The sequence below is a fragment of the Pleurodeles waltl genome, chromosome 4_1 (genome assembly GCF_031143425.1).
Source record: "Pleurodeles waltl isolate 20211129_DDA chromosome 4_1, aPleWal1.hap1.20221129, whole genome shotgun sequence".
Lineage (NCBI taxonomy): Eukaryota > Metazoa > Chordata > Amphibia > Caudata > Salamandridae > Pleurodeles > Pleurodeles waltl.
Window position 1 is genome coordinate 40,314,752 of NC_090442.1, and position 26,136 is coordinate 40,340,887.

At 39.4% G+C, this 26,136-nt stretch overlaps 4 non-coding genes across 4 annotated transcripts; all 4 read right to left on the reverse strand.

Moving 5' to 3' along the window:
• Window positions 1–1,213: 1,213 nt before the first annotated feature.
• TRNAR-UCG (transfer RNA arginine (anticodon UCG)) lies at window positions 1,214–1,286 on the reverse strand. The gene has a single exon. It is a non-coding gene; the product is annotated as a tRNA-Arg (tRNA).
• A 3,577-nt stretch (window positions 1,287–4,863) lies between these two features.
• TRNAR-UCG (transfer RNA arginine (anticodon UCG)) lies at window positions 4,864–4,936 on the reverse strand. Its single transcript has one exon. It is a non-coding gene; the product is annotated as a tRNA-Arg (tRNA).
• Window positions 4,937–13,990: 9,054 nt separating this feature from the next.
• TRNAR-UCG (transfer RNA arginine (anticodon UCG)) lies at window positions 13,991–14,063 on the reverse strand. The gene has a single exon. It is a non-coding gene; the product is annotated as a tRNA-Arg (tRNA).
• A 9,047-nt stretch (window positions 14,064–23,110) lies between these two features.
• TRNAR-UCG (transfer RNA arginine (anticodon UCG)) lies at window positions 23,111–23,183 on the reverse strand. The gene has a single exon. It is a non-coding gene; the product is annotated as a tRNA-Arg (tRNA).
• Between the last annotated feature and the right edge of the window lie 2,953 nt (window positions 23,184–26,136).

A 26,136-nucleotide genomic window follows, 5' to 3' on the forward strand; every position in this document is an offset into this window, starting at 1 on the left:
AATGGTTCTGTTGCAATATACTATCACCCTGGCAAGCTGCTACGAGGAAGAGTAAACAATATGATTAGGTTTCAGCAAAAATGTATTAGTTCAGGGTGTGCACCTCAGATAGACTTAAACTTACACACCCTGGTCTGTGAGAGTAGTGCCCTATCCATTGCGGCATTGAGGGTAATCTGCAAGACAGAGTTCCAAAATCATCCTTTCATCTCAGTTCATGGCCACATACAGTATTTCTGCAGTCATTCGTTTCACTTTTCTGTCTTTAATTAAACTGACCATTTTAAACCTCCGGCACCCACCACTTCATTCTTACCGTTTTTGTGCTTTCATAGGGCCTTGGAACTTTTGGCAAGTGGACAGAAGCAGTCAGAGAACCACATCACAATACATACTCCTTTGCCTGATACCTTTCACAACAAATTGCTCTTGGAAAAAGACGTTAACCGGTCCTTGCTCTCAGACAGACACAGAAAGCCTATCACCACCTCTACGAACATATTTCAATCAAACCAATATATATCATTCAACAATTATGCCTCTGTATCAATATAACTACAACTCGAGACAGAAAGGAATTAAAAAAACAATCTGCCCATTTGAATAACCAGCAGAGTTTTAAGGACGTACAAATTGGAATGTGACAATTTCAGAGTTCCTTATTCATAAGAAGTCTGTGAGATAGTATCTCAGAAAGATCTCAAGTTTATAGCAAAAATGGTTGTAAGGGTGATTTATACCACACAATTGCAACTAGGTGCCTCAATCTGCAAGAGACCAGTCCTTGACAGATTACACAATTGGGGCAACAGCAAAGGCAGCAATTGTGTCAATCCTTTATGATTCTTCTCCAGTACTATATTTTTTCTGAGGGACAATTTGCATTATTCCTGGAGAAAATCATAGAGTTTCTACGCATGCATAGTTTCTGCTTTCTGCACGCACACACTCCCTGCACTGAATCTACCCACAGTTCTGTTAAGAATGATTGTGCCATGTCATATTGTTGTATACGTATTGCATATCCGTGGCATTTATGAAGAGGTACTTTGGTATGGCAGAAAGACAGAAAAGTAGCAATGCTGAAGGCATAACGTGACTGATTGTGCAGTTTGCATTGGGCTTTCTTAATGAGTGAGAGTGAAAGGAGTATTGTAAGAGTGTATTTCCAGTTGGTATGTAAAGATAAGTTGGGTGCTGTGAGAAAAAGACTCAACCATGAAGGGACTCGAACCCTCAATCTTCTGATCCGAAGTCAGACGCCTTATCCATTAGGCCACATGGTCACTGACTGCAATATGTTTGGGTGTTTAGGGTTAGGTGGTATGAATGGATGTGGAACATATCAATTACAGGTGCGCAGGACAGGATCCCATACCGTTCTTCATCTTCTTTCCATCAAAGGAGTTTTTTCAAACAATATCTAGATAATTTCCAAAGTTTCATATCTTATGCTGTGCTTTTTTGCCGTTAATCCTCCTTTCTTCTTTTATTTAATACTCTGTTTTATGCTGCAATGGTATTTTTGGATTATTTGAAAAGAGAATGAAACTGCTTTGACAGTAGTTCAGACTTCCCATTTCTTGACTTGCTAATTTGCTCCCTGAATTAGCTTATTCAAGTGACATGAATAGGGCCTTGACCTAAGCACGTACCTGAAAGCCTGTCACCACCTGTAGAAATAAAATTCACAGCAGCTCAAAACATTCATTTTGAAAGAGAATATTTCAAGTGAGTCCAAGTTTAATTTCAATAAAGAAAGCTGTATAAAATGACACGCTGCACATTTGGGTAACCAGCATGACTCTTTTCAGTGAAGAAGTGGAATGGTTCTGTTGCAATATACTATCACCCTGGCAAGCTGCTACGAGGAAGAGTAAACAATATGATTAGGTTTCAGCAAAAATGTATTAGTTCAGGGTGTGCACCTCAGATAGACTTAAACTTACACACCCTGGTCTGTGAGAGTAGTGCCCTATCCATTGCGGCATTGAGGGTAATCTGCAAGACAGAGTTCCAAAATCATCCTTTCATCTCAGTTCATGGCCACATACAGTATTTCTGCAGTCATTCGTTTCACTTTTCTGTCTTTAATTAAACTGACCATTTTAAACCTCCGGCACCCACCACTTCAATCTTACCGTTTTTGTGCTATCATAGGGCCTTGGAACTTTTGGCAAGTGGACAGAAGCAGTCAGAGAACCACATCACAATACATACTCCTTTGCCTGATACCTTTCACAACAAACTGCTCTTGGAAAAAGACGTTAACCGGTCCTTGCTCTCAGACAGACACAGAAAGCCTATCACCACCTCTACGAACATATTTCAATCAAACCAATATATATCATTCAACAATTATTCCTCTGTATCAATATAACTACAACTCGAGACAGAAAGGAATTTAAAAAACAATCTGCCCATTTGAATAACCAGCAGAGTTTTAAGGACGTACAGATTGGAATGTGACAATTTCAGAGTTCCTCATTCATAAGAAGTCTGTGAGATAGTATCTCAGAAAGATCTCAAGTTTATAGCAAAAATGGTTGTAAGGGTGATCTTTACCACACAATTGCAACTAGGTGCCTCAATCTGCAAGAGACCAGTCCTTGACAGATTACACAACTGTGGCAACAGCAAAAGCAGCAATTGTGTCAATCCTTTATGATTCTTTTCTAGTACTATACTTTTTCTGAGGGACAATTTGCATTATTCCTGGAGAAAATCATAGAGCTTCTACCCATGCATAGTTTCTGCTTTCTGCACGCACACACTCCCTGCACTGAATCTACCCACAGTTCTGTTCGGAATGATTGTGCCATGTCATATTGTTGTGTACGTATTGCATATCCGTGGCATTTATGAAGAGGTACTTTGGTATGGCAGAAAGACAGAAAAGTAGCAATGCTGAAGGCATAACGTGACTGATTGTGTAGTTTGCATTGGGCTTTCTTAATGAGTGAGAGTGAAAGGAGTATTGTAAGAGTTTGTTTCCAGTTTGTATGTAAAGATAAGTTGGGTGCTGTGAGAAAAAGACTCAACCATGAACGGACTCGAACCCTCAATCTTCTGATCTGAAGTCAGACGCCTTATCCATTAGGCCACATGGTCTCTGACTGCAATATCTTTTGGTGTTTAGGGTTAGGTGGTATGAATGGATGTGGAACATATCAATTACAGTTGCGCAGGACAGGATCCCATACCGTTCTTGATCTTCTTTCCATCAAAGGAGTTTTTTCAAACAATATCTAGATAATTTCCAAAGTTTCATATCTTATGCTGTGCTTTTTTGCCATTAATCCTCCTTTCTTCTTTTATTGAATACTCTGTTTTATGCTGCAATGGTATTTTTTGATTATTTGAAAAGAGAATGAAACTGCTTTGACAGTAGTTCAGACTTCCCATTTCTTGACTTGCTAATTTGCTCCCTGAATTAGCTTATACAAGTGACATGAACAGGGCCTTGACCTAAGCACGTACCTGAAAGCCTGTCACCACCTCTAGAAATAATATTCACAGCAGCTCAAAACATTCATTTTGAAAGAGAATATTTCAAGTGAGTCCAAGTTTAATTTCAATAAAGAAAGTTGTATAAAATGACACGCTGCACATTTGGGTAACCAGCATGACTCTTTTCAGTGAAGAAGTGGAATGGTTCTGTTGCAATATACTATCACCCTGGCAAGCTGCTACGAGGAAGAGTAAACAATATGATTAGGTTTCAGCAAAAATGTATTAGTTCAGGGTGTGCACCTCAGATAGACTTAAACTTACACACCCTGGTCTGTGAGAGTAGTGCCCTATCCATTGCGGCATTGAGGGTAATCTGCAAGACAGAGTTCCAAAATCATCCTTTCATCTCAGTTCATGGCCACATACAGTATTTCTGCAGTCATTCGTTTCACTTTTCTGTCTTTAATTAAACTGACCATTTTAAACCTCCGGCACCCACCACTTCAATCTTACCGTTTTTGTGCTATCATAGGGCCTTGGAACTTTTGGCAAGTGGACAGAAGCAGTCAGAGAACCACATCACAATACATACTCCTTTGCCTGATACCTTTCACAACAAACTGCTCTTGGAAAAAGACGTTAACCGGTCCTTGCTCTCAGACAGACACAGAAAGCCTATCACCACCTCTACGAACATATTTCAATCAAACCAATATATATCATTCAACAATTATGCCTCTGTATCAATATAACTACAACTCGAGACAGAAAGGAATTTAAAAAACAATCTGCCCATTTGAATAACCAGCAGAGTTTTAAGGACGTACAAATTGGAATGTGACAATTTCAGAGTTCCTCATTCATAAGAAGTCTGTGAGATAGTATCTCAGAAAGATCTCAAGTTTATAGCAAAAATGGTTGTAAGGGTGATTTTTACCACACAATTGCAACTGGGTGCCTCAATCTGCAAGAGACCAGTCCTTGACAGATTACACAACTGGGGCAACAGCAAAGGCAGCAATTGTGTCAATCCTTTATGATTCTTCTCTAGTACTATACTTTTTCTGAGGGACAATTTGCATTATTCCTGGAGAAAATCATAGAGCTTCTACCCATGCATAGTTTCTGCTTTCTGCACGCACACACTCCCTGCACTGAATCTACCCACAGTTCTGTTCGGAATGATTGTGCCATGTCATATTGTTGTATACGTATTGCATATCCGTGGCATTTATGAAGAGGTACTTTGGTATATCAGAAAGACAGAAAAGTAGCAATGCTGAAGGCATAACGTGACTGATTGTGCAGTTTGCATTGGGCTTTCTTAATGAGTGAGAGTGAAAGGAGTATTGTAAGAGTGTATTTCCAGTTTGTCTGCAAAGATAAGTTGGGTGCTGTGAGAAAAAGACTCAACCATGAAGGGACTCGAACCCTCAATCTTCTGATCCGAAGTCAGATGCCTTATCCATTAGGCCACATGGTCACTGACTGCAATATGTTTGGGTGTTTAGGGTTAGGTGGTATGAATGGATGTGGAACATATCAATTACAGGTGCGCAGGACAGGATCCCATACCATTCTTCATCTTCTTTCCATCAAAGGAGTTTTTTCAAACAATATCTAGATAATTTCCAAAGTTTCATATCTTATGCTGTGCTTTTTTGCCGTTAATCCTCTTTTCTTCTTTTATTGAATACTCTGTTTTATGCTGCAATGGTATTTTTGGATTATTTGAAAAGAGAATGAAACTGCTTTGACAGTAGTTCAGACTTCCCATTTCTTGACTTGCTAATTTGCTCCCTGAATTAGCTTATTCAAGTGACATGAACAGGGCCTTGACCTAAGCACGTACCTGAAAGCCTGTCACCACCTCTAGAAATAAAATTCACAGCAGCTCCAAACATTCATTTTGAAAGAGAATATTTCAAGTGAGTCCAAGTTTAATTTCAATAAAGAAAGTTGTATAAAATGACACGCTGCACATTTGGGTAACCAGCATGACTCTTTTCAGTGAAGAAGTGGAATGGTTCTGTTGCAATATACTACCACCCTGGTAAGCTGCTATGAGGAAGAGTAAACAATATGATTAGGTTTCAGCAAAAATTTATTAGTTCAGGGTGTGCACCTCAGATAGACTTAAACTTACACACCCTGGTCTGTGAGAGTAGTGCCCTATCCATTGCAGCATTGAGGGTAATCTGCAAGACAGAGTTCCAAAATCATCCTTTCATCTCAGTTCATGGCCACATACAGTATTTCTGCAGTCATTCGTTTCACTTTTCTGTCTTTAATTAAACTGACCATTTTAAACCTCCGGCACCCACCACTTCAATCTTACCGTTTTTGTGCTATCATAGGGCCTTGGAACTTTTGGCAAGTGGACAGAAGCAGTCAGAGAACCCCCATCACAATACATACTCCTTTGCCTGATACCTTTCACAACAAACTGCTCTTGGAAAAAGACGTTAACCGGTCCTTGCTCTCAGACAGACACAGAAAGCCTATCACCACCTCTACGAACATATTTCAATCAAACCAAAATATATCATTCAACAATTATGCCTCTGTATCAATATAAATACAACTCGACACAGAAAGGAATTTAAAAAACAATCGGCCCATTTGAATAACCAGCATAGTTTTAAGGACGTACAAATTGGAATGTGACAATTTCAGAGTTCCTCATTCATAAGAAGTCTGTGAGATAGTATCTCAGAAAGATCTCAAGTTTATAGCAAAAATGGTTGTAAGGGTGATTTTTACCACACAATTGCAACTAGGTGGCTCAATGTGCAAGAGACCAGTCCTTGACAGATTACACAACTGGGGCAACAGCAAAGGCAGCAATTGTGTCAATCCTTTATGAGTCTTCTCTAGTACTATACTTTTTCTGAGGGACAATTTGCATTATTCCTGGAGAAAATCATAGAGCTTCTACCCATGCATAGTTTCTGCTTTCTGCACGCACACACTCCCTGCACTGAATCTACCCACAGTTCTGTTCAGAATGATTGTGCCATGTCATATTGTTGTATACGTATTGCATATCCGTGGCATTTATGAAGAGGTACTTTGGTATGGCAGAAAGACAGAAAAGTAGCAATGCTGAAGGCATAACGTGACTGATTGTGTAGTTTGCATTGGGTTTTCTTAATGAGTGAGAGTGAAAGGAGTATTGTAAGAGTGTGTTTCCAGTTTGTATGTAAAGATATGTTGGGTGCTCTGAGAAAAAGACTCAACCATCAAGGGACTCGAACCCTCAATCTTCTGATCCGAAGTCAGACGCCTGATCAATTAGGCCACATGGTCACTGACTGCAATATGTTTGGGTGTTTAGGGTTAGGGGGTATGAATGGATGTGGAACATATCAATTACAGGTGCGCAGGACAGGATCCCATACCGTTCTTCATCTTCTTTCCATCAAAGGAGTTTTTTCAAACAATATCTAGGTAATTTCCAAAGTTTCATATCTTATGCTGTGCTTTTTTGCCGTTAATCCTCCTTTCTTCTTTTATTGAATACTCTGTTTTATGCTGCAATGGTATTTTTGAATTATTTGAAAAGAGAATGAAACTGCTTTGACAGTAGTTCAGACTTCCCATTTCTTGACTTGCTAATTTGCTCCCTGAATTAGCTTATACAAGTGACATGAACAGGGCCTTGACCTAAGCACGTACCTGAAAGCCTGTCACCACCTCTAGAAATAAAATTCACAGCAGCTCAAAACATTCATTTTGAAAGAGAATATTTCAAGTGAGTCCAAGTTTAATTTCAATAAAGAAAGTTGTATAAAATGACACGCTGCACATTTGGGTAACCAGCATGACTCTTTTCAGTGAAGAAGTGGAATGGTTCTGTTGCAATATACTATCACCCTGGTTAAGCTGCTACGAGGAAGAGTAAACAATATGATTAGGTTTCAGCAAAAATGTATTAGTTCAGGGTGTGCACCTCAGATAGACTTAAACTTACACACCCTGGTCTGTGAGAGTAGTGCCCTATCCATTGCGGCATTGAGGGTAATCTGCAAGACAGAGTTCCAAAATCATCCTTTCATCTCAGTTCATGGCCACATACATTATTTCTTCAGTCATTCGTTTCACTTTTCTGTCTTTAATTAAACTGACCATTTTAAACCTCCGGCACCCACCACTTCAATCTTACCGTTTTTGTGCTATCATAGGGCCTTGGAACTTTTGGCAAGTGGACAGAAGCAGTCAGAGAACCACATCACAATGCATACTCCTTTGCCTGATACCTTTCACAACAAACTGCTCTTGGAAAAAGACGTTAACCGGTCCTTGCTCTCAGACAGACACAGAAAGCCTATCACCACCTCTACGAACATATTTCAATCAAACCAATATATATCATTCAACAATTATGCCTCTGTATCAATATAACTACAACTCGAGACAGAAAGGAATTTAAAAAACAATCTGCCCATTTGAATAACCAGCAGAGTTTTAAGGACGTGCAAATTGGAATGTGACAATTTCAGAGTTCCTCATTCATAAGAAGTCTGTGGGATAGTATCTCAGAAAGATCTCAAGTTTATAGCAAAAATGGTTGTAAGGGTGATTTTTACCACACAATTGCAACTAGGTGCCTCAATCTGTAAGAGACCAGTCCTTGACAGATTACACAACTGCGGCAACAGCAAAGGCAGCAATTGTGTCAATCCTTTATGATTCTTCTCTAGTACTATATTTTTTCTGAGGGACAATTTGCATTATTCCTGGAGAAAATCATAGAGCTTCTACCCATGCATAGTTTCTGCTTTCTGCACGCACACACTCCCTGCACTGAATCTACCCACAGTTCTGTTCGGAATGATTGTGCCATGTCATATTGTTGTATACGTATTGCATATCCGTGGCATTTATGAAGAGGTACTTTGGTATATCAGAAAGACAGAAAAGTAGCAATGCTGAAGGCATAACGTGACTGATTGTGCAGTTTGCATTGGGCTTTCTTAATGAGTGAGAGTGAAAGGAGTATTGTAAGAGTGTATTTCCAGTTTGTATGTAAAGATAAGTTGGGTGCTGTGAGAAAAAGACTCAACCGTGAAGGGACTCAAAGCCTCAATCTTCTGATCCGAAGTCAGACGCCTTATCCATTAGGCCACATGGTCACTGACTGCAATACATTTGGGTGTTTAGGGTTAGGTGGTATGAATGGATGTGGAACATATCAATTACAGGTGCGCAGGACAGGATCCCATACCGTTGTTCATCTTCTTTCCATCAAAGGAGTTTTTTCAAACAATATCTAGATAATTTCCAAAGTTTCATATCTTATGCTGTGCTTTTTTGCCGTTAATCCTCCTTTCTTCTTTTATTGAATACTCTGTTTTATGCTGCAGTGGTATTTTTGGATTATTTGAAAAGAGAATGAAACTGCTTTGACAGTAGTTCAGACTTCCCATTTCTTGACTTGCTAATTTGCTCCCTGAATTAGCTTATTCAAGTGACATGAACAGGGCCTTGACCTAAGCACGTACCTGAAAGCCTGTCACCACCTCTAGAAATAAAATTCACAGCAGCTCCAAACATTCATTTTGAAAGAGAATATTTCAAGTGAGTCCAAGTTTAATTTCAATAAAGAAAGTTGTATAAAATGACACGCTGCACATTTTGGTAACCAGCATGACTCTTTTCAGTGAAGAAGTGGAATGGTTCTGTTGCAATATACTATCACCCTGGTAAGCTGCTACGAGGAAGAGTAAACAATATGATTAGGTTTCAGCAAAAATGTATTAGTTCAGGGTGTGCACCTCAGATAGACTTAAACTTACACACCCTGGTCTGTGAGAGTAGTGCCCTATCCATTGCGGCATTGAGGGTAATCTGCAAGACAGAGTTCCAAAATCATCCTTTCATCTCAGTTCATGGCCACATACAGTATTTCTGCAGTCATTCGTTTCACTTTTCTGTCTTTAATTAAACTGACCATTTTAAACCTCCGGCACCCACCACTTCAATCTTACCGTTTTTGTGCTATGATAGGGCCTTGGAACTTTTGGCAAGTGGACAGAAGCAGTCAGAGAAACCCCATCACAATACATACTCCTTTGCCTGATACCTTTCACAACAAACTGCTCTTGGAAAAAGACGTTAACCGGTCCTTGCTCTCAGACAGACACAGAAAGCCTATCACCACCTCTACGAACATATTTCAATCAAACCAATATATATCATTCAACAATTATGCCTCTGTATCAATATAACTACAACTCGAGACAGAAAGGAATTTAAAAAACAATCGGCCCATTTGAATAACCAGCATAGTTTTAAGGACGTACAAATTGGAATGTGACAATTTCAGAGTTCCTCATTCATAAGAAGTCTGTGAGATAGTATCTCAGAAAGATCTCAAGTTTATAGCAAAAATGGTTGTAAGGGTGATTTTTACCACACAATTGCAACTAGGTGGCTCAATCTGCAAGAGACCAGTCCTTGACAGATTACACAACTGGGGCAACAGCAAAGGCAGCAATTGTGTCAATCCTTTATGATTCTTCTCTAGTACTATACTTTTTCTGAGGGACAATTTGCATTATTCCTGGAGAAAATCATAGAGCTTCTACCCATGCATAGTTTCTGCTTTCTGCACCCACACACTCCCTGCACTGAATCTACCCACAGTTCTGTTCAGAATGATTGTGCCATGTCATATTGTTGTATACGTATTGCATATCCGTGGCATTTATGAAGAGGTACTTTGGTATGGCAGAAAGACAGAAAAGTAGCAATGCTGAAGGCATAACGTGACTGATTGTGCAGTTTGCATTGGGCTTTCTTAATGAGTGAGATTGAAAGGAGTATTGTAAGAGTGTGTTTCCAGTTTGTATGTAAAGATAAGTTGGGTGCTGTGAGAAAAAGACTCAACCATGAAGGAACTCGAACCCTCAATCTTCTGATCCGAAGTCAGACGCCTGATCAATTAGGCCACATGGTCACTGACTGCAATATGTTTGGGTGTTTAGGGTTAGGGGGTATGAATGGATGTGGAACATATCAATTACAGGTGCGCAGGACAGGATCCCATACCGTTCTTCATCTTCTTTCCATCAAAGGAGTTTTTTCAAACAATATCTAGATAATTTCTAAAGTTTCATATCTTATGATGTGCTTTTTTGCCGTTAATCCTCCTTCTTCTTTTATTGAATACTCTGTTTTATGCTGCAATGGTATTTTTGGATTATTTGAAAAGAGAATGAAACTGCTTTAACAGTAGTTCAGACTTCCCATTTCTTGACTTGCTAATTTGCTCCCTGAATTAGCTTATACAAGTGACATGAACAGGGCCTTGACCTAAGCACGTACCTGAAAGGCTGTCACCACCTCTAGAAATAAAATTCACAGCAGCTCAAAAGATTCATTTTGAAAGAGAATATTTCAAGTGAGTCCAAGTTTAATTTCAATAAAGAAAGCTGTATAAAATGACACGCTGCACATTTGGGTAACCAACATGACACTTTTCAGTGAAGAAGTGGAATGGTTCTGTTGCAATATACTATCACCCTGGCAAGCTGCTACGAGGAAGAGTAAACAATATGATTAGGTTTCAGCAAAAATGTATTAGTTCAGGGTGTGCACCTCCGATAGACTTAAACTTACACACCCTGGTCTGTGAGAGTAGTGCCCTATCCATTGTGGCACTGAGGGTAATCTGCAAGACAGAGTTCCAAAATCATCCTTTCATCTCAGTTCATGGCCACATACAGTATTTCTGCAGTCATTCATTTCACTTTTCTGTCTTTAATTAAACTGACCATTTTAAACCTCCGGCACCCACCACTTCAATCTTACCGTTTTTGTGCTATCATAGGGCCTTGGAACTTTTGGCAAGTGGACAGAAGCAGTCAGAGAACCACATCACAATACATACTCCTTTGCCTGATACCTTTCACAACAAACTGCTCTTGGAAAAAGACGTTAACCGGTCCTTGCTCTCAGACAGACACAGAAAGCCTATCACCACATCTACGAACATATTTCAATCAAACCAATATATATAATTCAACAATTATGCCTCTGTATCAATATAACTACAACTCGAGACAGAAAGGAATTTAAAAAACAATCTGCCCATTTGAATAACCAGCAGAGTTTTAAGGACGTACAAATTGGAATGTGACAATTTCAAGGTTCCTCATTCATAAGAAGTCTGTGAGATAGTATCTCAGAAAGATCTCAAGTTTATAGCAAAAATGGTTGTAAGGGTGATTTTTACCACACAATTGCAACTAGGTGCCTCAATCTGCAAGAGACCAGTCCTTGACAGATTACACAACTGGGGCAACAGCAAAGGCAGCAATTGTGCCAATCCTTTATGATTTTTCTCTAGTACTATACTTTTTCTGAGGGACAATTTGCATTATTCCTGGAGAAAATCATAGAGCTTCTACCCATGCATAGTTTCTGCTTTCTGCACGCACACACTCCCTGCACTGAATCTACCCACAGTTCTGTTCAGAATGATTGTGCCATGTCATATTGTTGTATACGTATTGCATATCCGTGGCATTTATGAAGAGGTACTTTGGTATGGCAGAAAGACAGAAAAGTAGCAATGCTGAAGGCATAACGTGACTGATTGTGCAGTTTGCAGTGGGCTTTCTTAATGAGTGAGAGTGAAAGGAGTATTTTAAGAGTGTGTTTCCAGTTTGTATGTAAAGATTAGTTGGGTGCTGTGAGAAAAAGACTCAACCATGAAGGGACTCGAACCCTCAATCCTCTGATCCGAAGTCAGACGCATTATCCATTAGGCCACATGGTCACTGACTTCAATTTGTTTGGGTGTTTAGGGTTAGGTGGTATGAATGGATGTGGAACATATCAATTACAGGTGCGCAGGACAGGATCCCATACCGTTCTTCATCTTCTTTCCATCAAAGGAGTTTTTTCAAACAATATCTAGATAATTTCCAAAGTTTCATATCTTATGCTGTGCTTTTTTGCCGTTAATCCTCCTTTCTTCTTTTATTGAATACTCTGTTTCATGCTGCAATGGTATTTTTGGATTATTTGAAAAGAGAATGAAACTGCTTTGACAGTAGTTCAGACTTCCCATTTCTTGACTTGCTACTTTGCTCCCTGAATTAGCTTATACAAGTGACATGAACAGGGCCTTGACCTAAGCACGTACCTGAAAGCCTGTCACCACCTCTAGAAATAAAATTCACAGCAGCTCAAAACATTCATTTTGAAAGAAAATATTTGAAGTGAGTCCAAGTTTAATTTCAATTAAGAAAGCTGTATAAAATGACACGCTGCACATTTGGGTAACCAGCATGACTCTTTTCAGTGAAGAAGTGGAATGGTTCTGTTGCAATATACTATCACCATGGCAAGCTGCTACGAGGAAGAGTAAACAATATGATTAGGTTTCAACAAAAATGTATTAGTTCAGGGTGTGCACCTCCGATAGACTTAAACTTACACACCCTGGTCTGTGAGAGTAGTGCCCTATCCATTGCGGCATTGAGGGTAATCTGCAAGACAGAGTTCCAAAATCATCCTTTCATCTCAGTTCATGGCCACATACAGTATTTCTGCAGTCATTCATTTCACTTTTCTGTCTTTAATTAAACTGACCATTTTAAACCTCCGGCACCCACCACTTCAATCTTACCGTTTTTGTGCTATCATAGGGCCTTGGAACTTTTGGCAAGTGGACAGAAGCAGTCAGAGAACCACATCACAATACATACTCCTTTGCCTGATACCTTTCACAACAAACTGCTCTTGGAAAAAGACGTTAACCGGTCCTTGCTCTCAGACAGACACAGAAAGCCTATCACCACCTCTACGAACATATTTCAATCAAACCAATATATATCATTCAACAATTATGCCTCTGTATCAATATAACTACAACTCGAGACAGAAAGGAATTTAAAAAACAATCTGCCCATTTGAATAACCAGCAGAGTTTTAAGGACGTTTAAATTGGAATGTGACAATTTCAAGGTTCCTCATTCATAAGAAGTCTGTGAGATAGTATCTCAGAAAGATCTCAAGTTTATAGCAAAAATGGTTGTAAGGGTGATTTTTACCACACAATTGCAACTAGGTGCCTCAATCTGCAAGAGACCAGTCCTTGACAGATTACACAACTGGGGCAACAGCAAAGGCAGCAATTGTGTCAATCGTTTATGATTCCTCTCTAGGACTATACTTTTTCTGAGGGACAATTTGCATTATTCCTGGAGAAAATCATAGAGCTTCTACCCATGCATAGTTTCTGCTTTCTGCACGCACACACTCCCTGCACTGAGTCTACCCACAGTTCTGTTCGGAATGATTGTGCCATGACATATTGTTGTATGCGTATTGCATATCCGTGGCATTTATGAAGAGGTACGTTGGTATGGCAGAAAGACAGAAAAGTAGCAATGCTGAAGGTATAACATGACTGATTGTGCAGTTTGCATTGGGCTTTCTTAATGAGTGAGAGTGAAATGAGTATTGTAAGAGTGTATTTCCAGTTTGTATGTAAAGATAAGTTGGGTGCTGTGACAAAAAGACTCAACCATGAAGGGACTCGAACCCTCAATCTTCTGATCCGAAGTCAGAGGCCTTATCCATTAGGCCACATGGTCACTGACTTCAATATGTTTGGGTGTTTAGGGTTAGGTGGTATGAATGGATGTGGAACATATCAATTACAGGTGCGCAGGACAGGATCCCATACCGTTCTTCATCTTCTTTCCATCAAAGGAGTTTTTTCAAACAATATCTAGATAATTTCAAAAGTTTCATATCTTATGATGTGCTTTTTTGCCGTTAATCCTCCCTCTTCTTTTATTGAATACTCTGTTTTATGCTGCAATGGTATTTTTGGATTATTTGAAAAGAGAATGAAACTGCTTTGACAGTAGTTCAGACTTCCCATTTATTGACTTGCTAATTTGTTCCCTGAATTAGCTTATACAAGTGACATGAACAGGGCCTTGACCTAAGCACGTACCTGAAAGCCTGTTACCACCTCTAGAAATAAAATTCACAGCAGCTCAAAACATCCATTTTGAAAGAGAATATTTCAAGTGAGTCCAAGTTTCATTTCAATAAAGAAAGCTGTATAAAATGACACGCTGCACATTTGGGTAACCAGCATGACTCTTTTCAGTGAAGAAGTGGAATGGTTCTGTTGCAATATACTATCACCCTGGCAAGCTGCTACGAGGAAGAGTAAACAATATGATTAGGTTTCAGCAAAAATGTATTAGTTCAGGGTGTGCACCTCAGATAGACTTAAACTTACACACCCTGGTCTGTGAGAGTAGTGCCCTATCCATTGCGGCATTGAGGGTAATCTGCAAGACAGAGTTCCAAAATCATCCTTTCATCTCAGTTCATGGCCACATACAGTATTTCTGCAGTCATTCGTTTCACTTTTCTGTCTTTAATTAAACTGACCATTTTAAACCTCCGGCACGCACCACTTCAATCTTACAGTTTTTGTGCTATCATAGGGCCTTGGAACTTTTGGCAAGTGGACAGAAGCAGTCAGAGAACCACATCACAATACATACTCCTTTGCCTGATACCTTTCACAACAAACTGCTCTTGGAAAAAGACGTTAACCGGTTCTTGCTCTCAGACAGCCACAGAAAGCCTATCACCACCTCTACGAACATATTTCAATCAAACCAATATATATCATTCAACAATTATGCCTCTGTATCAATATAACTACAACTCGAGACAGAAAGGAATTTAAAAAACAATCTGTCCATTTGAATAACCAGCATAGTTTTAAGGACGTACAAATTGGAATGTGACAATTTCAGAGTTCCTCATTCATAAGAAGTCTGTGGGATAGAATCTCAGAAAGATCTCAAGTTTATAGCAAAAATGGTTGTAAGGGTGATTTATACCACACAATTGCAACTAGGTGCCTCAATCTGCAAGAGACCAGTCCTTGACAGATTACACAATTGGGGCAACAGCAAAGGCAGCAATTGTGTCAATCCTTTATGATTCTTCTCCAGTACTATATTTTTTCTGAGGGACAATTTGCATTATTCCTGGAGAAAATCATAGAGCTTCTACCCATGCATAGTTTCTGCTTTCTGCACGCACACAGTCCCTGCACTGCATCTACCCACAGTTCTGTTAAGAATGATTGCGCCGTGTCATATTGTTGTATACGTATTGCATATCCGTGGCATTTATGAAGAGGTACTTTGGTATGGCAGAAAGACAGAAAAGTAACTATGCTGAAGGCAGAACGTGACTGATTGTGCAGTTTGCATTGGGCTTTCTTAATGAGTGAGAGTGAAAGGAGTATTGTAAGAGTGTGTTTCCAGTTTGTATGTAAAGGTAAGTTGGTTCTGTGAGAGAAAGACTCAACCATGAAGGGACGCGAACCCTCAATCTTCTGATCCGAAGTCAAACGCCTTATCCATTAGGCCACATGGTCACTGACTGCAATATGTTTGGGTGTTTAGGGTTAGGTGGTATGAATGGATGTGGAACATATCAATTACAGGTGCGCAGGACAGGATCCCATACCGTTCTTCATCTTCTTTCCATCAAAGGAGTTTTTTCAAACAATATCTAGATAATTTCCAAAGTTTCATATCTTATGATGTGCTTTTTTGCCGTTAATCCTCCTTTCTTCTTTTATGGAATACTCTGTTTTATGCTGCAATGGTTTTTTTGGATTATTTGAAAAGAGAATGAAACTGCTTTGACAGTAGTTCAGACTTCCCATTTCTTGACTTGCTAATTTGCTCCCTGAATTAGCTTTTACAAGTGACATGAACAGGGCCTTGACCTAAGCACGTACCTGAAAGCCTGTCACCACCTCTAGAAATAAAATTCACAGCAGCTCAAAACATTCATTTTGAAAGAGAATATTTCAAGTGAGTCCTAGTTTAATTTCAATGAAGAAAGCTGTATAAAATGACACGCTGCACATTTGGGTAACCAGCATGTCTCTTTTCAGTGAAGAAGTGGAATGGCTCTGTTGCAATATACTATCACCCTGGCAAGCTGCTACGAGGAAGAGTAAACAATATGATTAGGTTTCAGCAAAAATGTACTAGTTCAGGGTGTGCACCTCAGATCGACTTAAACGTACACACCCTGGTCTGGGAGAGTAGTGCCCTATCCATTGCGGCATTGAGGGTAATCTGCAAGACAGAGTTCCAAAATCATCATTTCATCTCAGTTCATGGCCACATACAGTATTTCTGCAGTCATTCGTTTCACTTTTCTGTCTTTAATTAAACTGACCATTTTAAACCTCCGGCACCCACCACTTCAATCTTACCGTTTTTGTGCTATCATAGGGCCTTGGAACTTTTGGCAAGTGGACAGAAGCAGTCAGAGAACCACATGACAATACATACTCCTTTGCCTTATACGTTTCACAACAAACTGCTCTTGGAAAAAGACGTTAACCGGTCCTTGCTCTCAGACAGACACAGAAAGCCTATCACCACCTCTACGAACATATTTCAATCAACCCAATATATATCATTCAACAATTATGCCTCTGTATCAATATAACTACAACTCGAGACAGAAAGGAATTTAAAAAAAATCTGCCCATTTGAATAACCAGCATAGTTTTAATGACGTACAAATTGGAATGTGACAATTTCAGAGTTCCTCATTCATAAGAAGTCTGTGAGATAGTATCTCAGAAAGATCTCAAGTTTATAGCAAAAATGGTTGTAAGGGTGATTTATACCACACAATTGCAACTAGGTGCCTCAATCTGCAAGAGACCAGTCCTAGACAGATTACACAATTGGGGCGACAAAAAAGGCAGCAATTGTGTTAATCCTTTATGATTCTTCTCCAGTACTATATTTTTTCTGAGGGACAATTAGCATTATTCCTGGAGAAAATCATAGAGCTTCTACGCATGCATAGTTTCTGCTTTCTGCACGCACACACTCCCTGCACTGCATCTACCCACAGTTCTGTTAAGAATGATTGTGCTGTGTCATATTGTTGCATACGTATTGCATATCCATGGCATTTATGAAGAGGTACTTTGGTATGGCAGAGGGACAGAAAAGTAGCAATGCTGAAGGTATAACGTGACTGATTGTGCAGTTTGCATTGGGCTTTCTTAATGAGTGAGAGTGAAAGGAGTATTGTAAGAGTGTATTTCCAGTTTGTATGTAAAGATAAGTTGGGTGCTCTGAGAAAAAGACTCAACCATGATGGGACTCAAACCCTCAATTTTCTGATCCGAAGTCAGACGCCTTATCCATTAGGCCACATGGTCACTGACTGCAACATGTTTGGGTGTTTAGGGTTAGGTGGTATGAATGGATGTGGAACATATCAATTACAGGTGCGCAGGACAGGATCCCATACCGTTCTTCATCTTCTTTCCATCAAAGGAGTTTTTTCAAACAATATCTAGATAATTTCCAAAGTTTCATATCTTATGCTGTGCTTTTTTGCCGTTAATCCTCCTTTCTTCTTTTATTGAATACTCTGTTTTATGCTGCAATGGTATTTTTGGATTATTTGAAAAGAGAATGAAACTGCTTTGACAGTAGTTCAGACTTCCCATTTCTTGACTTGCTAATTTGCTCCCTGACTTAGCTTATACAAGTGACATGAACAGGGCCTTGACCTAAGCACGTACCTGAAAGGCTGTCACCACCTATAGAAATAAAATAAACAGCAGCTCAAAACATTCATTTTGAAAGAGAATATTTCAAGTGAGTCCAAGTTTAATTTCAATAAAGAAAGTTGTATAAAATGACACGCTGCACATTTGGGTAACCAGCATGACTCTTTTCAGTGAAGAAGTGGAATGGTTCTGTTGCAATATACTATCACCCTGGCAAGCTGCTACGAGGAAGAGTAAACAATATGATTAGGTTTCAACAAAAATGTATTAGTTCAGGGTGTGCACCTCAGATAGACTTAAACTTACACACCCTGGTCTGTGAGAGTAGTGCCCTATCCATTGCGGCATTGAGGGTAATCTGCAAGACAGAGTTCCTAAATCATCCTTTCATCTCAGTTCATGGCCACATACAGTATTTCTGCAGTCATTCGTTTCACTTTTCTGTCTTTAATTAAACTGACCATTTTAAACCTCCGGCACCCACCACTTCAATCTTACAGTTTTTGTGCTATCATAGGGCCTTGGAACTTTTGGCAAGTGGACAGAAGCAGTCAGAGAACCACATCACAATACATACTCCTTTGCCTGATACCTTTCACAACAAACTGCTCTTGGAAAAAGAGGTTAACCGGTTCTTGCTCTCAGACAGACACAGAAAGCCTATCACCACCTCTACGAACATATTTCAATCAAACCAATATATATCATTCAACAATTATGCCTCTGTATCAATATAACTACAACTCGAGACAGAAAGGAATTTAAAAAACAATCTGCCCATTTGAATAACCAGCATAGTTTTAAGGACGTACAAATTGGAATGTGACAATTTCAGAGTTCCTCATTCATAGAAAGTCTGTGAGATAGTATCTCAGAAAGATCTCAAGTTTATAGCAAAAATGGTTGTAAGGGTGATTTTTACCACACAATTGCAACTAGGTGCCTCAATCTGCAAGAGACCAGTCCTTGACAGATTACACAACTGGGGCAACAGCAAAGGCAGCAATTGTGTCAATCGTTTATGATTCTTCTCTAGTACTATACTTTTTCTGAGGGACAATTTGCATTATTCCTGGAGAAAATCATAGAGCTTCTACCCATGCATAGTTTCTGCTTTCTGCACGCACACACTCCCTGCACTGAGTCTACCCACAGTTCTGTTCGGAATGATCGTGCCATGACATATTGTTGTATACGTATTGCATATCCGTAGCATTTATGAAGAGGTACTTTGGTATGGCAGAAAGACAGAAAAGTAGCAATGCTGAAGGCATAACATGACTGATTGTGCAGTTTGCATTGGGCTTTCTTAATGAGTGAGAGTGAAATGAGTATTGTAAGAGTGTATTTCCAGTTTGTATGTAAAGATAAGTTGGGTGCTGTGACAAAAAGACTCAACCACGAAGGGACTCGAACCCTCAACCTTCTGATCTGAAGTCAGCCGCCTTATCCATTAGGCCACATGGTAACTGACTGCAATATGTTTGGGTGTTTAGGGTTAGGTGGTATGAATGGATGTGGAACATATCAATTACAGGTGCGCAGGAGAGGATCCCATACCGTTCTTCATCTTCTTTCCATCAAAGGAGTTTTTTCAAACAATATCTAGATAATTTCCAAAGTTTCATATCTTATGATGTGCTTTTTTGCCGTTAATCCTCCTTCTTCTTTTATTGAATACTCTGTTTTATGCTGCAATGGTATTTTTGGATTATTTGAAAAGAGAATGAAACTGCTTTGACAGTAGTTCAGACTTCCCATTTATTGACTTGCTAATTTGCTCCCTGAATTAGCTTATACAAGTGACATGAACAGGGCCTTGACCTAAGCACGTACCTGAAAGCCTGTCACCACCTCTAGAAATAAAATTCACAGCAGCTCAAAACATTCATTTTGAAAGAGAATATTTCAAGTGAGTCCAAGTTTAATTTCAATAAAGAAAGTTGTATAAAATGACACGCTGCACATTTGGGTAACCAGCATGACTCTTTTCAGTGAAGAAATGGAATGGTTCTGTTGCAATATACTATCACCCTGGCAAGCTGCTACGAGGAAGAGTAAACAATATGATTAGGTTTCAGCAAAAATGTATTAGTTCAGGGTGTGCACCTCAGATAGACTTAAACTTACACACCCTGGTCTGTGAGAGTAGTGCCCTATCCATTGCGGCATTGAGGGTAATCTGCAAGACAGAGTTCCAAAATCATCCTTTCATCTCAGTTCATGGCCACATACAGTATTTCTGCAGTCATTCGTTTCACTTTTCTGTCTTTAATTAAACTGACCATTTTAAACCTCCGGCACCCACCACTTCAATCTTACCGTTTTTGTGCTATCATAGGGCCTTGGAACGTTTGGCAAGTGGACAGAAGCAGTCAGAGAACCACGTCACAATACATACTCCTTTGCCTGATTCCTTTCACAACAAATTGCTCTTGGAAAAAGACGTTAACCGGTCCTTGCTCTCAGACAGACACAGAAAGCCTATCACCACCTCTACGAACATATTTCAATCAAACCAATATATTTCATTCAACAATTATGCCTCTGTATCAATATAACTACAACTCGAGACAGAAAGGAATTTAAAAAACAATCTGCCCATTTGAATAACCAGCAGAGTTTTAAGGACGTACAAATTGGAATGTGACAATTTCAGAGTTCCTCATTCATAAGAAGTCTGTGAGATAGTATCTCAGAAAGATCTCAAGTTTATAGCAAAAATGGTTGTAAGGGTGATTTCTACCACACAATCGCAACTATGTGCCTCAATCTGCAAGAGACCAGTCCTTGACAGATTACACAACTGGGGCAACAGCAAAGGCAGCAATTGTGTCAATCCTTTATGATTCTTCTCTAGTACTATACTTTTCTGAGGGACAATTTGCATTATTCCTGGAGAAAATCATAGAGCTTCTATCCATGCATAGTTTCTGCTTTCTGCACGCACACACTCCCTGCAATGAATATACCCACAGTTCTGTTCAGAGTGATTGCGCCATGTCATATTGTTGTATACGTATTGCATATCCGTGGCATTTATGAAGAGGCACTTTGGTATGGCAGAAAGACAGAAAAGTAGCAATGCTGAAGGCATAACGTGACTGATTGTGCAGTTTGCATTGGGCTTTCTTAATGAGTGAGACTGAAAGGAGTATTGTAAGAGTGTGTTTCCAGTTTGTATGTAAAGATAAGTTGGGTGCTGTGTGAAAAAGACTCAACCATGAAGGGACTCGAACCCTCATTCTTCTGATCCGAAGTCAGACTCCTTATCCATTAGGCCACATGGTCACTGACTGCAATATGTTTGGGTGTTTAGGGTTAGGTGGTATGAATGGATGTGGAACATATCAATTACAGGTGCGCAGGACAGGATCCCATACCGTTCTTCATCTTCTTTCCATCAAAGGAGTTTTTTTAAACAATATCTAGATAATTTCCAAAGTTTCATATCTTATGCTGTGCTTTTTTGCCATTAATCCTCCTTTCTTCTTTTATTGAATACGCTGTTTTATGCTGCAATGGTATTTTTGGATTATTTGAAAAGAGAATGAAACTGCTTTGACAGTAGTTCAGACTTCCCATTTTTTGACTTGCTAATTTGCTCCCTGAATTAGCTTATACAAGTGACATGAACAGGGCCTTGACCTAATCACGTACCTGAAAGCCTGTCACCACCTCTAGAAATAAAATTCACAGCAGCTCAAAACATTAATTTTGAAAGAGAATATTTGAAGTGAGTCCAAGTTTAATTTCAATAAAGAAAGCTGTATAAAATGACACGCTGCACATTTGGGTAACCAGCATGACTCTTTTCAGTGAAGAAGTGGAATGGTTCTGTTGCAATATACTATCACCCTGGCAAGCTGCTACGAGGAAGAGTAAACAATATGATTAGGTTTCAACAAAAATGTATTAGTTCAGGGTGTGCACCTCAGATAGACTTAAACTTACACACCCTGGTCTGTGAGAGTAGTGCCCTATCCATTGCGGCATTGAGGGTAATCTGCAAGACAGAGTTCCAAAATCATCCTTTCATCTCAGTTCATGGCCACATACAGTATTTCTGCAGTCATTCGTTTCACTTTTCTGTCTTTAATTAAACTGACCATTTTAAACCTCCGGCACCCACCACTTCAATCTTACAGTTTTTGTGCTATCATAGGGCCTTGGAACTTTTGGCAAGTGGACAGAAGCAGTCAGAGAACCACATCACAATACATACTCCTTTGCCTGATACCTTTCACAACAAACTGCTCTTGGAAAAAGACGTTAACCGGTACTTGCTCTCAGACAGACACAGAAAGCCTATCACCACCTCTACGAACATATTTCAATCAAACCAATATATATCATTCAACAATTATGCCTCTGTATCAATATAACTACAACTCGAGACAGAAAGGAATTTAAAAAACAATCTGCCCATTTGAATAACCAGCATAGTTTTAAGGACGTACAAATTGGAATGTGACAATTTCAGAGTTCCTCATTCATAAGAAGTCTGTGAGATAGTATCTCAGAAAGATCTCAAGTTTATAGCAAAAATGGTTGTAAGGGTGATTTTTACCACACAATTGCAACTAGGTGCCTCAATCTGCAAGAGACCAGTCCTTGACAGATTACACAACTGGGGCAACAGCAAAGGCAGCAATTGTGTCAATCGTTTATGATTCTTCTCTAGTACTATACTTTTTCTGAGGGACAATTTGCATTATTCCTGGAGAAAATCATAGAGCTTCTACCCATGCATAGTTTCTGCTTTCTGCACGCACACACTCCCTGCACTGAGTCTACCCACAGTTCTGTTCGGAATGATCGTGCCATGACATATTGTTGTATACGTATTGCATATCCGTAGCATTTATGAAGAGGTACTTTGGTATGGCAGAAAGACAGAAAAGTAGCAATGCTGAAGGCATAACATGACTGATTGTGCAGTTTGCATTGGGCTTTCTTAATGAGTGAGTGTGAAATGAGTATTGTAAGAGTGTATTTCCAGTTTGTATGTAAAGATAAGTTGGGTGCTGTGACAAAAAGACTCAACCATGAAAGGACTTGAACCCTCAATCTTCTGATCCGAAGTCAGACGCCTTATCCATTAGGCCACATGGTCACTGACTGCAATATGTTTGGGTGTTTAGGGTTAGGTGGTATGATTGGATGTGGAACATATCAATTACAGGTGCGCAGGACAGGATCCCATACCGTTCTTCATCTTCTTTCCATCAAAGGAGTTTTTTCAAACAATATCTAGATAATTTCCAAAGTTTCATATCTTATGATGTGCTTTTTTGCCGTTAATCCTCCTTCTTCTTTTATTGAATACTCTGTTTTATGCTGCAATGGTATTTTTGGATTATTTGAAAAGAGAATGAAACTGCTTTGACAGTAGTTCAGACTTCTCATTTATTGACTTGCTAATTTGCTCCCTGAATTAGCTTATACAAGTGACATGAACAGGGCCTTGACCTAAGCACGTACCTGAAAGCCTGTCACCACCTCTAGAAATAAAATTCACAGCAGCTCAAAACATTCATTTTGAAAGAGAATATTTCAAGTGAGTCCAAGTTTCATTTCAATAAAGAAAGCTGTATAAAATGACACACTGCACATTTGGGTAACCAGCATGACTCTTTTCAGTGAAGAAGTGGAATGGTTCTGTTGCAATATACTATCACCCTGGCAAGCTGCTACGAGGAAGAGTAAACAATATGATTAGGTTTCAGCAAAAATGTATTAGTTCAGGGTGTGCACCTCAGATAGACTTAAACTTACACACCCTGGTCTGTGAGAGTAGTGCCCTATCCATTGCGGCATTGAGGGTAATCTGCAAGACAGAGTTCCAAAATCATCCTTTCATCTCAGTTCATGGCCACATACAGTATTTCTGCAGTCATTCGTTTCACTTTTCTGTCTTTAATTAAACTGACCATTTTAAACCTCCGGCACCCACCACTTCAATCTTACCGTTTTTGTGCTATCATAGGGCCTTGGAACTTTTGGCAAGTGCACAGAAGCAGTCAGAGAACCACATCACAATACATACTCCTTTGCCTGATACCTTTCACAACAAACTGATCTTGGAAAAAGACTTTAACCGGTCCTTGCTCTCAGACAGACACAGAAAGCCTATGACCACCTCTACGAACATATTTCAATCAAACCAATATATATCATTCAACAATTATGCCTCTGTATCAATATAACTACAACTCGAGACAGAAAGGAATTTAAAAAACAATCTGCCCATTTGAATAACCAGCATAGTTTTAAGGACGTACAAATTGGAATGTGACAATTTCAGAGTTCCTCATTCATAAGAAGTCTGTGGGATAGTATCTCAGAAAGATCTCAAGTTTATAGCAAAAATGGTTGTAAGGGTGATTTATACCACACAATTGCAACTAGGTGCCTCAATCTGCAAGAGACCAGTCCTTGACAGATTACACAATTGGGGCAACAGCAAAGGCAGCAATTGTGTCAATCCTTTATGATTCTTCTCCAGTACTATATTTTTTCTGAGGGACAATTAGCATTATTCCGGGAGAAAATCATAGAGCTTCTACGCATGCATAGTTTCTGCTTTCTGCACGCACACACTCCCTGCACTGCATCTACCCACAGTTCTGTTAAGAATGATTGTGCCGTGTCATATTGTTGTATACGTATTGCATATCCGTGGCATTTATGTAGAGGTACTTTGGTATGGCAGAAAGACAGAAAAGTAGCAATGCTGAAGGCATAACGTGACTGATTGTGCAGTTTGCATTGGGCTTTCTTAATGAGTGAGAGTGAAAGGAGTATTGTAAGAGTGTGTTTCCAGTTTGTATGTAAAGATAAGTTGGGTGCTGTGAGAAAAAGACTCAACCACGAAAGGACTCAAACCCTCAATCTTCTGATCCAAAGTCAGACGCCTTATCCATTAGGCCACATGGTGACTGACTGCAATATGTTTGGGTGTTTAGGGTTAGGTGTATGATTGGATGTGGAACATATCAATTACAGGTGCGCAGGACAGGATCCCATACCGTTCTTCATCTTCTTTCCATCAAAGGAGTTTTTTCAAACAATATCTAGATAATTTCCAAAGTTTCATATCTTATGATGTGCTTTTTTGCCGTTAATCCTCCTTTCTTCTTTTATAGAATACTCTGTTTTATTCTGCAATGGTATTTTTGGATTATTTGAAAAGAGAATGAAACTGCTTTGACAGTAGTTCAGACTTCCCATTTCTTGACTTGCTAATTTGCTCCCTGAATTAGCTTATACAAGTGACATGAACAGGGCCTTGACCTAAGCACGTACCTGAAAGCCTGTCACCATCTCTAGAAATAAAATTCACAGCAGCTCAAAACATTCCTTTTGAAAGAGAATATTTCAAGTGAGTCCAAGTTTCATTTCAATAAAGAAAGCTGTATAAAATGACACGCTGCACATTTGGGTAACCAGCATGACTCTTTTCAGTGAAGAAGTGGAATGGTTCTGTTGAAATACACTATCACCCTGTCAAGCTGCTACGAGGAAGAGTAAACAATATGATTAGGTTTCAGCAAAAATGTATTAGTTCAGGGTGTGCACCTCAGATAGACTTAAACTTACACACCCTGGTCTGTGAGAGTAGTGCCCTATCCATTGCGGCATTGAGGGTAATCTGCAAGACAGAGTTCCAAAATCATCCTTTCATCTCAGTTCTTGGCCACATACAGTATTTCTGCAATCATTCGTTTCACTTTTCTGTCTTTAATTAAACTGACCATTTTAAACCTCCGGCACCCACCACTTCAATCTTACCGTTTTTGTGCTATCATAGGGCCTTGGAACTTTTGGCAAGTGGACAGAAACAGTCAGAGAACCACATCACAATACATACTCCTTTGCCTGATACCTTTCACAACAAACTGCTCTTGGAAAAAGACGTTAACCGGTCCATGCTCTCAGACAGACACAGAAAGCCTATCACCACCTCTACGAACATATTTCAATCAAACCAATATATATCATTCAACAATTATGCCTCTGTATCAATATAACTACAACTCGAGACAGAAAGGAATTTAAAAAACAAT